Source organism: Bos grunniens, chromosome 7 (assembly GCF_055505025.1).
Source record: "Bos grunniens cultivar Pamir isolate PY7600 chromosome 7, Bosgru_T2T1.0, whole genome shotgun sequence".
Taxonomy (NCBI): Eukaryota; Metazoa; Chordata; class Mammalia; order Artiodactyla; family Bovidae; genus Bos; species Bos grunniens.
In genome coordinates, this window is record NC_141171.1 from 3,574,642 (window position 1) to 3,590,693 (window position 16,052).

At 41.4% G+C, this 16,052-nt stretch overlaps 1 protein-coding gene across 4 annotated transcripts in view; it reads right to left on the reverse strand.

The window, feature by feature from the left end:
- The window catches only part of SNAP47 (synaptosome associated protein 47), a 67,465-nt gene that overhangs the window by 26,753 nt on the left and 24,660 nt on the right, over positions 1-16,052 (reverse strand). The gene's annotated exons all lie outside the window — the stretch shown is intronic.

Sequence of the window (16,052 nt, forward strand, 5' to 3'; positions counted from 1 at the left end):
TCTTTTCCACAAGCACTCCAAGAAGCAGCTAGAGCAGGAATTATTATCCTCGTGTTTTAAAAAAAACTGAGGCTAAGAGCAGTGGGACATTTGTCTACAGACACACAGATAACCAGGAGTAGACACACAACAAAAACATTTTCTGACTAGAATACTGCTCTTTTCACACTTGACCTGGGGTAGTTTTGACCAAAATAAATCCTGATCATAACCTTTACAGAGCTATCTAATAGAACTTTCTGCACTAATCTGTTATTTCCTAATCCAGTAATGGAGACACGTGGCTACTGGGCACCTGAAATATAGCCAAAGCAATGATGAACTGAATTTTAAACTTAATTTTAATGTGGTTAGTGGCTATCACATTGGACAACACAGCTCTAATTTAACCACTAATACATCAAGAGATAAATCTAAAAAGAAAGGAAAACAGCGGAAGCAAGAAAGGAAAAGCAAAGGAACAAAACAGCAAATCAAATAAACAGGAAACAACGAGATAGTAGAATTATCACAACCCTATTTGTAATCGTACCAAATATAAGTGGGCTAAATTCTCTAACTAAAAGGCACATGGTCAGTCCAAATAAAACAGTTATATCCTGTTGACAAGAAGCAATGTGAAATATAAAGACACACGACAGACTGAAAGTAAAGGGACTGGAAAAGTAAAATAAAATAACATGCCAAAATAAACTTTAAGACAAGAAATGTTACTGGGAAAAGAGGGACAATGCATAATAATAAAAGGGTCCATCTAAAAAAAACAGACAATGACAGTAAACATGCATGCATCTAAAAACAGAACTTCAAAATTCATTCAGCAAAAACAGACAAAACTACAAGTTGCAGGTTTTAACAAATTTCTCTCCACAACTGATACAGCAAGAAGACAAAGGTAATTAGTAAGAATAGAGAAATTTTGAACAATAGTATTCAACCATCTCAACTGATACCTCCAAATGCTGGATGCACTCTGAAGTATATTCAGAACATAAACAATAACAACAAAAATGTTATGTAACACAGTGGTCAAGATGGCACAGAATGAACACCTTCACTTCCTCCCACAGGTAAACCAAAATTATGACTACTTACAGAGGACCTATCAGTGAGAAGGACCTAGAGACTAGCAGAAAAGATTTCCCCAAACTGAGGATATCAAGAAGGAACTACAATGAGATGGGTAGGAGCAGTGGAGCTGCAGTATAGTTAAAACCCACATCCTCAGGTAGGTGACATATAAAAGAGTGGGCAATCACAATTGCAGAGGTTCTCTCCAAGAAGTAAGGGGTCCATACTGGGCTCCCCACCCAAATAAGCTCCATAACAACTGACTTGGAAGGTCAGCAAGTCTTGTGTGTAAGAGAGAGCTAGAGGGCTCTAGGAAAAGAGAAATGCTTCTTTCAAATGATACAAAGTATCACATGCTCAGAGACCCCGCAAAGATGGAGTAATTTCAAAGGGAGTCTAGATCAGACCTGCCCGTTACACTTGGAGAAGCCTGCCAGGGAGGCAGGAAGGCACCAGAACTTCTAGGGACACAGATGCTGGTGGCAGCCGTTTGTAGGAGCCGTTTAGGTTCTATCATGAGGATACTGAAGCTGGCAAGCGCACCAGTGGATGTACTTGTTTGGAGTCTAGACTATTGGCACTGGAACATGGCTCCACCCACCAGCAGGTGGCCAAGAGTCCTGGGACCTCCCACACTGCACAGCCATGACCCTGACAACGGCAGGCAGAGACCCCAGTCCTGGACCAACAGAGCTGTAGCCAGCCACACAAGAATCTGGCACCACCCATCAACGGGTAAGAATCAGCTCTGGGACCCCAGGCCCTACAGGCAACTACACTGGGAACAGGTTCCACTCATAATCAGGCAGGCACCAGCCCTAGGAGTCCTTGCTTCACACACTAGCAAGTACTGGGACTTGCCAGCTATTGCAGACAGCAGTCCAAGGCTGGTAGGCCCCAAAGTCAACTGTACTGGGACCAGACACCACCTACTAGGAAACTATAAAATATTTGAAGTGAATGAAACTAAAAACATGATATACAAAAATATAGTGGAATGTAAACAGAGCAGTCATGAGAGGGAAGTTCATCTTTCTCAATGCATATATTTGAAAACCTCTTGTTGTAATTCAGTTGCTCAGTCACATCCGGCTTTTTGAGACCCTATGGACTACATCACACCCCCAGGCTTCTCTGTCCTTCACTATCACCTGGAGTTTGCTCAAACTCATGTTCATTGAGTCGGTGATGTTATCCAACCATCTCTTCCTCTGCTGCCCCCTTCTCCTCCTGACCTCAATCCTTCTAAGCATTAGGGTCTTTTCTAATGAGTCAACTCTTCCCATCAGGTGGCCAAAATATCAGAGCTTCAGCTTCAGCATCAGTCCTTCCGATGAATATTCAGAGTTGATTTCCTTTAGGATTGACTACTCAATCTCCTTGCAGTTCAAGGGACTCACAAGAGTCTTCTCCAGCACCACAATTAAAAACGATCAGTTCTTCGATGCTCAGCCTTTTTATGATCCAACTCTCACATCCAGGGATGTCTACTGGAAAAACCACAGCTTTGACTATACAGACCTTTGTTGGCAAAGCAATGTCTCTGCTTTTCACTCTCTAGGTTTGTCAGCATCTTAATTTCATGGCTGCATTCATGGTCCGCAGTGATTTTGGAGCCCAGGAAAAGAAAATCTGTCACTGTTTCCACTTTTTCCCCTTCTATTTGCCATGAAGTGATGGGATCAGACGCCATTATCTTAGTTTTCTGAATGCTGAGTTTTAAGCCAGCTTGAAACTCTCCTCTTTCACCCTCATCAAGCGGCTCTTTAGGTCCTCTTCACTTTCTGCCATTAGAGTGGTATCATCTGCCTATTTGGGGTTGTTGCTAATTCTCTCAGCCATCTTGGTTCCAGCTTGTGATTCATCCCAGCCTGGCATTTTGCACCACATACTCTGCATCTAAGTTAAATAAGCAGGGTGACAATATACAGCCTTGACATACTCCTCTCCCAATTTTGAACCAGTCTGTTGATCCATGTCCAGTTCTGACTATAGCTTTTTGATCTGCATATAGGTTTCTCAGGAGACAGGTCAGGTGGCCTGGTATTCTCATCTCTTTAAGAGTTTTCCACATTTTGTTGTCATCCATACAATCAAAGGCTTTAGCATCATCAATGAAGCAGAAGCAGAAGTTTTCCTGGAATTCCCTTGCTTTCTCTATGATCCAACAAATGTTGGCAATTTGATCTCTGGTTCCTCTGCCTTTTCTATATCCAGCTTATACATCTGGAAGTTACCAGTTCATACACTGTTGAAGGCTAGCTTGAAGGATTTTGAACATGACCTTGCTAGCATGTGAAATGAGCACAACTGTCTGGTTCATTCTTTGGCATTGCCCTTTTTTGGGACTTGAATGAAAACTAACCTTTTCTAGTCCTGTGGCCATTGCTGAGTTTTCCAAATTTGCTGACATATTGAGTGCAGCACTTCAACAGCACTATCTTTTAGGATTTTAAATAATTCAGTTGGAATGTCACAACTTCCATTAGCTTTGTTCGTAGTGATGCCTCCTAAGCTCCACTGAACTTTACACTCCAGGACGTCTGGCTCTAGATGAGTGATCACACCATGGTTATCCAGGTCATCAAGATGTATTTTGTATAATTCTTCTGTGTATTCTTGCCACTTCTTTTTAATCTCCTCTGTTTTTGTTAGGTCTTCGATGTTTCTGTCCTTTATCATGCCTACCCATCTCTGCATAAAATGTTCCCTGATATCTCCAATTTTTTGGAAGAGATCGCTAGTCTTTCCCATTCTATTGTTTTCCTTTATTTCTTTGCATTGTTTACTTAAGAAGGCTTTCTCATATCTCCTTCATATTCTCTGGAACTCTGCATTCAGTTGGATATATCATTCCCTTTCTCCCTTGCCTTTCACCTCTCTTCTTTTCTCAGCTATTTGTAAAGCCTCCTCAGACCACCACTTTGCCTTCGTGCATTTCTTTTTCATTGGGATGGTTTTGATCAACACATCCTGTACAATTCTAGGAACCTCCACCCATAGTTCTTCAGGCACTCTGTCTACCATATCTAACCCTTGAATCTATTCTTCACCTCCACTGTATAATCATAAGGATTTGATTTAGGCCAGGCCTGAATGGCCTAGTGGTTCTTCCCTATTTTCTTCAATTTAAGCCTGAATTTTGAGGAGATCATGAAAACTTCTTAGGAAGGTTTAAAATCAGTGGTCTAAGCCTCTACCTCAAAAAGCTATAAATTATACACAAAGAAAGTAGGAGGAAAAGTAGGAAACAATGAACAGGAACACAGAAAAATTATGAAACATTATCTCTGAAGTAATTTTAAAAATTAAACCCCTAGCAAGAAATAATAAAAAAATTGAATGAGAGGGAGCAAACAACCTAAAAAGTAAAATAGGCTTAAGTAATTTTATTTTTATTTTTTAATAAAATTTTATTTAAATTGGAGGCTAATTACTTTACAATATTGTATTGGTTTTGCCATACATCGACATGAATCCGCCACAGGTGTACACGTGTTCCCCATCCTGAACCCCCCTCCCACCTCCCTCCCCATACCATCCCTCTGGGTCATCCCAGTGCACCAGCCCCGAGCATCCTGTATCCTGCATCAAACCTGGACTGGCAATTCGTTTCACATATGATACATGTTTCAATGCCATTCTCCCAAATCATCCCACCCTCGCCCTCCCCCACAGAGTCCAAAAGACTGTTCTGTACATCTATGTCTCTTTTGCTGTCTCGCATACAGGGTTATCGTTACCATCTTTCTAAATTCCATATATATACGTTAGTATACTGAATTGGTGTTTTTCTTCCTGACTTACTTCACTCTGTATAATAGGCTCCAGTTTCATCCACCTCATTAGAACTGATTCAAATGTATTCTTTTTAATGGCTGAGTAATACTCCATTGTGTATCTGTACCACAGCTTTCTTATCCGTTCGTCTGCTGATGGACATCTAGGTTGCTTCCATACCCTGCATATTGTAAACAGTGTTGCGATGAACATTGGGGTACACGTGGCTCTTTCAATTCTGGTTTCCTCGGTGTGTATGCCCAGCAGTGGGATTGCTGGATCATATGGCAGTTCTATTTCCAGTTTTTTAAGGAATCTCCACACTGTTCTCCATAGTGGCTGTACTAGTTTGCATTCCCACCAACAGTGTAAGAGGGCTCCCTTTTCTCCACACCCTCTCCAGCTGTTATTGTTTGTAGACTTTTGGATAGCAGCCATTCTGATTGGCATGAAATGGTACCTCATTGTGGTTTTGATTTGCATTTCTCTGATAATGAGTGATGTTGAGCATCTTTTCATGTGTTTGTTAGCCATCTGTATGTCTTCTTTGAAGAAATGTCTGTTTAGTTCTTTGGCCCATTTTTTGATTGGGTCGTTTATTTTTCTGGAATTGAGCTGCAGGAGTTGCTTGTATATTTTTGAGATTAATTTTTTGTCAGTTGCTTCATTTGCTATTATTTTCTCCCATTCTGAAGGCTGTCTTTTCACCTCGCTATAGTTTCCTTTGTTGTGCAGAAGCTTTTAAGTTTAATTAGGTCCCATTTGTTTATTTTTGCTTTTATTTCCAATATTCTGGGAGGTGGGTCATAGAGGATCCTGCTGTGATTTACGTCAGAGAGTGTTTTGCCTATGTTCTCCTCTAGGAGTTTTATAGTTTCTGGTCTTACGTTTAGATCTTTAATCCATTTTGAATTTATTTTGGTGTATGGTGTTAGAAAGTGTTCTAGTTTCATTCTTTTTTAAGTGGTTGACCAGTTTTCCCAGCACCACTTATTAAAGAGATTGTCTTTTCTCCATTGTATATTCTTGCCTCCTTTGTCAAAGATAAGGTGTCCACAGGTGTGTGGATTTATCTCTGGGCTTTCTATTTTGTTCCAATGATCTATATTTCTGTCTTTGTGCCAGTACCATACTGTCTTGATGACTGTGGCTTTGTAGTAAAGCCTGAAGTCAGGCAGGTTGATCCCTCCAGTTCCATTCTTCTTTCTCAAGATTGCTTTGGCTATTCGAGGTTTTTTATATTTCCATACAAATTGTGAAATTATTTGTTCTAGCTCTGTGAAAAATACCGTTGGTAGCTTGATAGGGATTGCATTGAATCTATAGATTACTTTGGGTGGTATACTCATTTTCACTATACTGATTCTTCCGATCCATGAACACAGTATACTTCTCCATCTATTAGTGTCCTCTTTGATTTCAGTGTAAGTAATTTTATATTCATCAATTATTACATTGTTAAGATGGCAAAACTCTCCCAAAAGGACACATTCAGCCCAATTTCTATCAAAAGCCCAACTGGCTTTTGTGTAGCAACTGGCTAGCTGATCCTAAAATTCACATGAAAATGCAAGGGACCCAGAACAGCCAACAATCTTGAAATAGAAGAACAAAGTTAGATTCCTATTACCTGACTGCAAAACTTACTACAAAGCTATAGAAATGAAGATGGTGTAGTGCTGGTATAAAGTTATGTATATGAATGAAATATAGTAATTTTCATAATTCAATAATAACATAATAATTCAGAGTTCAGAAACAAACCTTGACATTTATGGGCAATTGATTATCAACAAGGGTGACAAGACAATTCAATGGGGAAACATATCTTTTCAACAAACATTGCTGATACAACTGGATATCCATAAAACAAACTGGTCCCATTCTCATGCCTTTTTCAAAAATGAACTCAAAGTTAATCATATATAAGAGCTAAAACTAGAAAAACTCTTAGAAGAAAGTACAAGAGTAAATCTTTGCAACCTGGGATTAGACAAGAGATTCTTAGATATGACATCAAAAGTGAAACAATATTAAGGGAAAAATAGATACATCACACTTCATCAAAATTAAAAATTTTCATATTTCAAAAAAACAATTAAGAAAGGGAAATGACAATCCACAGAATAGGAGAAGATATCTGTAAGTCATATGTCTGATAAAGGGACTTATATCCAGAATATATAAACAATTCTTATAACTCTAGAATAACAATAATAAATGATCAAAGGACTTGAAAATAATATATACATATGAACAAAAAGCACATGAAAAGATGCTCACTACTGTGAGGAAATGAAAATGGATACCACAATGAGATACCACTTCACACCCACTAGGATGGCTATCATTTTAAAAGAAGGCAATAACAAGTATTAGTGAGGATGTGGAGAAAACAGAACTCTCATACATTACTGGCAGGAATGCAAAATGGTGCAACTATTTTGAAAAACAATTTCTCAGCTTCTAAAAATGTTAAACAAAGACCCAGCAACTTCCCTCCCAGAGGAAATGAAAATATGTACCTATACAAACACTTGTACATGAGTATCCATAGCAGCATTATTAATAATAACGACAAAGTAGAAACAACACGTGTACCATTGGGTAGGGAGTCCCATGGTAGTCTAGTGGTTAGGATTCGGTGCTTTCACTGCCGTGGCCAGGTTCAGTCTGGGGACTTGAGATTCCACAAACCATGTGGTGCCCTCCCCGGCAAAAGACTAAAAACTAGTCAATGGGTAAACAAAATGTGACAGATCTACAGAACAGTGTTACTCAGAAATACACAGTAATAAAGTACATCCTACTACATGAATGAATCTCAAAAACCATAATGCTAGCTGAAAGGAGCCAGGCATATATTAACTCTGCAGAAAGACAAACCCATACAATACACAACGAGAGCAGATTAGTGGTGACCTGGGCTATGCTAAGAACAGACAGTGACAGCAACTGGGCTTGAGGCAACTTTTGAGGGTGACAGAAGTGTCCTAAAATTGGACTCTAGTTACATTCACTTAACTCTGTAAAGTAACTAAAAATCACTGAATTGTTCACATAAAATGAGTGAATTTTATGGTATGTAAGTTAGAAAGCTGTTCTAAAACATCTACAATAGACAAACAGCAGTAAAACATTAGAACATTTAGAATAGGCAGAAAAAAACATTAGCCACAAAGGAACAATAAATTCTCTCTAGCAATAACATATGCAAAGAGGACAATGGAAAACATCTTCAAAATGTTGAGCTGAATTTGGCTTAACTGTGAAAAGCCAAATTACCATTCAGAGTGTCAGTAAAATAAAGGCATATTTCAATATATGAAGACTGAGACAATGCTACTTACTCATAGAACCCAATGAAAACATAATGAATTCTAAAAATTCATTATGTAATCCTTATTTTACCACAGAATGTGAGGAAGTGGTAAAGATCTGATTGAAGAATGGCATGGCTGTTAAATGAGTATTAGGGAACCAGGACTCTTAACTCCCTCCCAAGAGGCAGCTGTAAATAAAGCCTCTGGACACCAACTGCACTGATGAGACTTTCTCCAGTGACTTTGAGCTTCTGTGCCTCACCTTGCTTCTGCTCTATAGTGTGGGCTTTACCTGGAATTTGTCTGCAGACCATTCACCCAACAGTCATATTTAAAAGGTAATAAAAGGTGACAGGGGCTGTCCCTGAATACCTGAGGTTATATAATTTAAGGTTTACAATCCTAGATATTACTCCCTGCTAAATAATTGGATTAAAAATGTCACAACATGCTTAAAGATGGAACAGCTTAACGTTCAGTAGTATACTAATTGCAATGGATTGAAACTCAAATACTTTTAGATCCAGGAATTCAAAAGGATGTTAAAAATTATAACAACATTTTTTAATGATGATAAAGAACAAAATCATTACTTTGAAAACTGCTAAATACAGAAAAACAATGAAATTTGCTCTAGAATGAAATGGTCACATGAAGGGCATCATCTATTCATAAAAGCCATATAGACAGTGAGTACAGGGAAGATGGTGGAATAGGAAGCTGCAGAAATCTGTCCCTCCAGCAAAACAAATAAACTGGCAGAACTGTCTGAAGCAACTACCGTGGAACTCTGGTCAAGGAGAACATTTGCAGCATCCAGAGGAAGTTGACGCAGAGACAGTGAATTTCAAGCAACTTCTGCTTTCAAGCAGTAGCAGCTACCATCCCCCACCCCACAAAACCATAGCTCACAGCTGTGGAACAGCAGCAAGTATTCCTAGTGTGGCCTGTTGGAGCCAGGGTGGGCAACAATGACCTTTCCTCCAAAAACTGAGACTGTTGAGTTTTGACTGGGGCTTTCGATTGCTGAGAGGCTGGCACAGAGTTCTCTACCACCATGGGCTGGAGTGCTCCCCAGTCAGGAGGGAATTTAAAGAAAGAAGATCTATTTATTTTTTCTTTCTTGGGAGCTTCAGTGGCCACACTTAACAAGGAATACACGCTTTGCAAAAATAGTCTGGAGTAGTCACAAAAAGTCAGTTCCAACCCTCAACAAGCAAAAACCACCAACCCCTGAGGTACAGGAGAATTAGATTTCCAGAGTGTTATCATTCAGCTTGGGCTGCAACAGACTGGTAGCTTAAGCAACAAATATTTATTTCTTACAGTTTTGGAGGCTAAAAAGTCCAAGATCAGCATTACAACAGATGTGGTTTTTGCTCAGAGCTCTTTCCCTGGCTTTCAGTCACTTTCTCTCCAGCTTCTTCCTTCTCTGTAAAGACACTAATCCCATCATGGAGGCTACACCCTCCTGACCTCATCTAAACTTTACCTTCCGAAGGCCCCACCTCCTAACACCATCACACTGGTGGTTTAGACTTAATACATGAATTTCAGGGACACATACATTCAGTCCATAACAGAGTTCTGAAAACATAATCTTCAAAATATGTAGTTCTGAAGACAAAATTACAAATATACAAAGAAAGAGGAAAATATGCCCCATTCACAGAAAATAAAGAAAGCCCAGACATTTGAATTATCAGTCAAAGACATTAGACCAACTGTCTTAAATATGTTCAAAGAGCTAAAGGAAATTATGGACAAAGAACTGAAAAAAATCAGAATAACAATACATAAGCAAAGAATCTCAATAAAAAGATAGAAATTATGAAAAGAAACCAAACAAATTTTAGAGCTGAAAAGTAACAGTAGCTGAAATAAAAAACTCACTACAGGAAGTCAAAAGCAGATCTGAGCAGGGAGAATAAAGGATAAGCAAATTTGAAGGTCAAACATTTGAAATTTTCTAGTCTGAGGAGCAGAAAGAAAAAAGAAGAAAAATGCTGCTGCTGCTTGCTGCTGCTAAGTCACTTCAGTTGTGTGTGACTCTGTGTGACCCCATAGACGGCAGCCCACCAGGCTTCCCTGTCCCTGGGATTCTCCAGGCAAGAACACTGGAGTGGGTTGCCATTTCCTTCTCCAATGCATGAAAGTGAAAAGTGAAAGTGAAGTCGCTCAGTCGTGTCCAACTCTTAGCAACCCCACGGACTGCAGCGTACCAGGCTCCTCTGTCCATGTTATTTTCCAGGCAACAGTACTGGAGTGGGGTGCCACCGTCTTCTCCAGAAGAAAAATGAACAGAACCTAAAGAAACTATGGGACACCATCAAGCAGATCAACACATGTATTACAGGAATTCCAGATGGACACAAAAGGGGCAGAAAATATATTTGATTTGAAACTTCTCAAATCTGGTGAAAACCATGAATAGACACATCCAAGAAGCTCAAAAAACTCCATGGAGAATAAAAAAGAAACACATTATGATCAAATTGCTGAAACTTCAAAGACAGAAACAAAAATTTAAAGCAGCAAGAGTGACTCGCCATCTACAAAGAATTCACAGTAAGTAACATGCACTGTAACCAACCCACCAAGCAGCTGACTGAACACCCTGGAGAAAGATGCCACAGTGGAGACTCAGTGCTGACCGCTGCTGCCATGGGACTGCAGGGCAGTGGCAATCGCCAAGCCGGCCTTGATAAGTGGAGTTCGTGCTTCAGTGCCCAAACACAGCCTCCTCCACCCTGTTGCCGTTGTGCTCATGGGCCCACTGGGCAATAACAGGATGGACTGGAGAAACAGGCTGACTGGTGTCCAGAGAATGGGTCTTCCTATTCATTTGGTTACTAAAATTCTCTTCTGCTGAGGAGACGCTTTGGTGACCCCTCACGTGGGACATATCTTCACCTTTCTGCCCATTCAGAAAGACTATTCATCCAATTCTACCCCAGACCTGCTCGTCATCAAGTTTCCAATCATGTTTCTTCCCATCCCTGAACCTCCAGCCAAACCACTTTGCCACAACCAATCAGAACACAGTTCAGCCTCTGGCCATCCCTCCTTCCAAGCAGACTGTTGACCAGAATGCTGCTTATCGTCACTAATCCCAGAAGAGGACTCCAAACACCTCCCCACAGCACCGTGGTGTTGGAGTCAGCATGAAACACAACACAGTTAAGCGCTGGATAGAGCAACGCCTTACTGAGTTTTATTTACATAGAGAAGAGACAGAGCAAGATCAGTTCCAATAATAGGCACAGGTCCCTCATGGTCAGCAGGTCCCTCCAGCAGCCAATGGACAGCAACTGGCTCGTGCACACCCCTCAGTACCATAATGGAAGGACCCTTCCCCTTCCCCCACGGAGTCTGAACATCTTGAAAGACTGGGTATGCTTGAGAACCACTAATGTACAGGCTTAAGCAGAGCAAAAGATCACTGGTAGAGATTGTAACAAGGAAAGTTATTCCCCCAAAAGCATGGCATAGGTTGTGGGTTTTTTTTTTACCTCTTGATAATAAAGTGTTCTAGCCCCAAGGCCCACTCTTAAGAGGCAAAGTAGGGGTAAAAAGACTGCATACACAAGACTGCGTTTCCCAACACAAATGAACCAGAAGCACTGCTTGTGGTTCTGTCCACTGGGAGGATTTCCCTTCACCACTGTCCTTTAGGATGTCCCAGGGAGAAACCGTCCTGCTACTACTCTCCTCCTCTGGGTAGTGCCTACATATCCTGCAACTAGGCCCCAGTGTTTCCTCCTCAGTCAACTGATTACAGGGCATTCCCCAAGTACGGAATGGTTGGGAAACAGAAGGCAGGGTACCAGAAAAGGGTGGGAGGAGCATGCATGTGGGCCAATTCCTCATGCATCTTAACCTGTGCCTTCAGGGCCTACTTGAGCCCAATCTTTTGTATCCCAATTTTTGTGGGATACAGTTGATGATGGGGTACTGCTAAGTATACCCAACTTCATGAATGGTGAGTCAGATAACAACCACTCAAGATGGCAGCTGAACTTGTATAGTAGCTTGGTGGCCTGTGGTTGTGTTCTGTCTCTACTAATGCCCAGCAGCAGGCCAAGAGCTGATTCTCAAAAGGAGTAGTTATCTGCAGAGGATAGCAGGGCTTTGTTCCAAAATCCTAAAGGTGTGTACAGAAATTCCCTAGAAAGGTTTGCAAAAGGCTCCAAAGAGCACACCTGCCACTCACACATCACATACCAATGGATCATGTGACCCCAGTGGCAGAGCGGCTCTGCGGCGTCTGGACCTGCTTCAGAGCCTTCTCTTGTTCTAGGCCCTACTCAAACCAGCAGCTTCTCAGGCACTTGGTAAATGTGCCCGAGTAAGACATCCAAATGAGGAACATGTTGCTTCAAATGCTAAGAAGCACTGCGCCTCCTTTTTGGTTGTAGGAAGAGTCAGATGCAACAACCTACCCTTCACCATACAGGAGATACTTCAATGAGCCATATACCATGGGATTTCTAAAAATTTCACTGCAGTAGAAGGCCCTTGAATTTCTGTCAGATTTCCCATCCTCTGATATGCAAATGTCTTATGAGTCAAGAGTAGTTGCTACTTCTTACTCACTAAGTACAATCAGCAGTAACATCATGTCATCTTGTGGAAGAGAAAGCATCAAGACCTTTGTGAACTAAATCATGACACAGGGCTGAAAAGTTGGTATACCCTTGAAGTAGGACAGTGAAGGTGTACTGCTGGCCTTGTCAGCTGATAAAAACTGCTTCTCGTGGTCTTTACTAACAGGGATGGAAAAAAAAAAACTTACCAGATCAGATGCTGCATACCAGACACCAGAGGATATGCTTGTTAATCTGCTCAAGCAGTAAAACTACATCTGGAATGCCAACTGTAATTATAGTCACTACCTGGTTAAGTTTAAGATGTCCTGCAAGACCCATATTCTTTTCCATAGCCAAATACTTGAGCTGAATGGAGATGGGGTAGGACTTACTATCCAAGTTCTTGATACTTGGTGGTACTCATCTCTATAATCCCTCCAGGGAAGCGAAATTGCTTTTGGTTTACTAATTTTCTAGGTATAAGCAGTTCTACTGGTTTTTACTTAGGTCTTTTCCACCAGAATATCTCTCATTCCACAGGTCATGGAACCAGTGTAGGGATTCTGCCAGTTCCTGAATATGTCTATTCCAATTACATACTTCAGAACTACGAAAAATTACCACAGAATGGGTCAGAGGTCATCTCATTGTAAGATGAACCTGAGCTAAAATTCCACTGATCATCTGACCTCCAAAAGCCCCTAGATGAACCACAGTGATGTTTTGGATCTCCTAGAATCAGTTTTGGAGAAGGCAATGGCATTCTTGGAGAAGGCATGCCTTCTCCAATGGCACCCCACTCCAGTACTCTTGCCTGGAAAATCCCATGGACGGAGGAGCCTGGTGGGCTGCAATCCATGGGGTCGATAAGAGTCAGACACAACTTCACTTTCACTTTTCACTTTCATGCATTGGAGAAGGAAATGACAACCCACTCCAGTGTTCTTGCCTGGAGAATCCCAGGGATGGGGGAGCCTGGTGGGCTGCCGTCTATGGGGTCGCACAGAGTCAGACACGACTGATGCAACTTAGCAGCAGCTTAGCAGAATCAGTTTTAGTTGACAGCTACTGTCTAGTGTGAAAGTGCTTAGTCTCTCAGTCATGTCCGACTCTTTGAGACCCCATGGACTATAGCCTGCCAGGCTCCTCTGTCCATGAAATTTTCTAGGCAAGAATACTGAAGTGGGTTGTCATTTCCTTCTCCAAGTGTCTAGCAGTCCCTGACAATCTGATTATTTCCTTTTCTCCAGTGCACGGTCACCCTGGTAAAATGCCACAGGTCTCTCGGGGGGAAAGCTGGGATAAAGATGAACAGTACAAAATTTGATAGCGTACTGAGATCCTTCCACAAGATGACAGACCCACCTTCCCCATTGTTCAAGGTGGTTCAAGTCTAGAAATCGATTAAGAAGCAATGACTTTTTAAAAAAATTCAATTTAGATGTTGTTCACATCACCTACAACTCTTCTGCTTAACAGTTCGAGTAAGAATTGAGTCAACTGCCTAACTATTTCTCTTCTAGGGGCACATGATCAAGTGGCCAACTGACTCCCAGGTCTCTGGGAATCAGATTATTCTGATTGCTTGTTTTGACTCTGCTGTCGATTATGGTAACCACCCCTACTTGTCTTTGGTGATTTAAGTGCTACCACTTAGCCCTGCCACCCCAAACTCCAATTATCCCTGCTCAGTTAAGGATCCCTGTTCAGTGGCAGCAGTTCCCACTGTAATTTCTGGCCTGCAGAGAAGAGCAACCACACAGCTCTTCAAGGATGCTGGGACTCCTCTTAAAAATGTATTTCCCATAGTCAAGGTGCAAAGTGTGTCTTCCTTGGACCCTGTCAGGGTAGATGAGGAGATCTCACATAATACATCTACTCTACCATTCCAATCTTCCTCAGTCTTCCTGTGAGTATACTCCCTAAACTTCCTCGGAGATGCTTCCTCTGGAGTATACCAAGGCAGTTCTAGCATTCCAAACTTCATTTAGTCTAGGCTGCCTTTCAGTCCACATCTCATCCAACCAACCGTTAGAGCCTTTCTAACTTCTCGAGCTACAGCAACAAATCCAAGATCTCTGTTTAGCAAGCCCCCATTTCAGGAAACTCAGCCACATCCAACTTCATATTCCTCTCATCCAACTTCATATGCCTCTCACCACTGACCCATACCCAAGATATCCATACCCACACATATTCTTAAGATCTCTGTCTGTAAAAACTAGAAAAATCATGTGGTTCTTTTAAAGTGTTGTGCACCTCCTTTTGTAGGTCACACTTTGGGCTTCATCTTTTGGGATCTGCTGAGACTTAAGCCTTAACAATATACTTAGAAGCACAGAGGGATGGTGAGGGTAGGTCTTGAGGAGAATCTGCGTTGTCCTGCAAAGCAATTATCTCAGGGGAGGCCATTACAGATTCCTCAGGCAAAGTGTGGTTAATCACCCCAGATAGGGATGGAAGGGCTGCTTTTAGTGGCAAAGAAGACTCATCAGAATTTAGAGGTTCTCTTCTTTCAGTTTCATCAGGACCTTTCCATGTGTCCACATTCTAATTTTCAGGATCCCATTTCATTCCTATTAATACCCTTGGTTTAACAGCAGACACCATGCAAAGTTGGGATTTCAATTTACATGATTCAGTCACTCGCAGGACGACACTCTGGATCTGATTTTCAGCAATCTCAGTTGTGCAGCTCTGGGAGCTAAGGTTTTCTTTCAGGGCAGATATAGCAGTGTTCAGGTCACTACGGGCCACCTGAACTCATCCCTTCCTTTCCATACTTTGTCCAGTGCAGTCAGAGCAGCCAGCCAATTTCATTACCTATCAGCATGTCAAAAATGTTATTAGAAAAAAAAAAGTTATTAGGTATCAAATGCATGGTCACTCAGAGCCTTTTACAAATATTTGATTATGCGCAGCCCACGATGATATTTCATGTATCACCACTGCCACATCACCATTGTCTCCTATACCATTTGAAATAAGGGTTATTAGTCACTTTAAATCTAACCAGATTATATTTCAAAATCTGTAGAATTCCGAAAACTCATCTTCCCTTAGTACAAAAAGAGAATGAAAGAGGAAGGGGAACAGGGAGATAGAAAGGGAGGCAGAGAGGGCCAGAGGAACGTGGCGGGCGTGGGGGGAGAGAAAGGGAAGGGACCATATTTTGGAAAGACTGTTGAAGGCACTGTCCTGTGGGCTTAGTTGTGTCTGACTCTTTGCAACCCCATGGACTGCAGCCTGCCAGGTCCCTCTGTCCATGGAATTTTCCAGGCATGAGTAC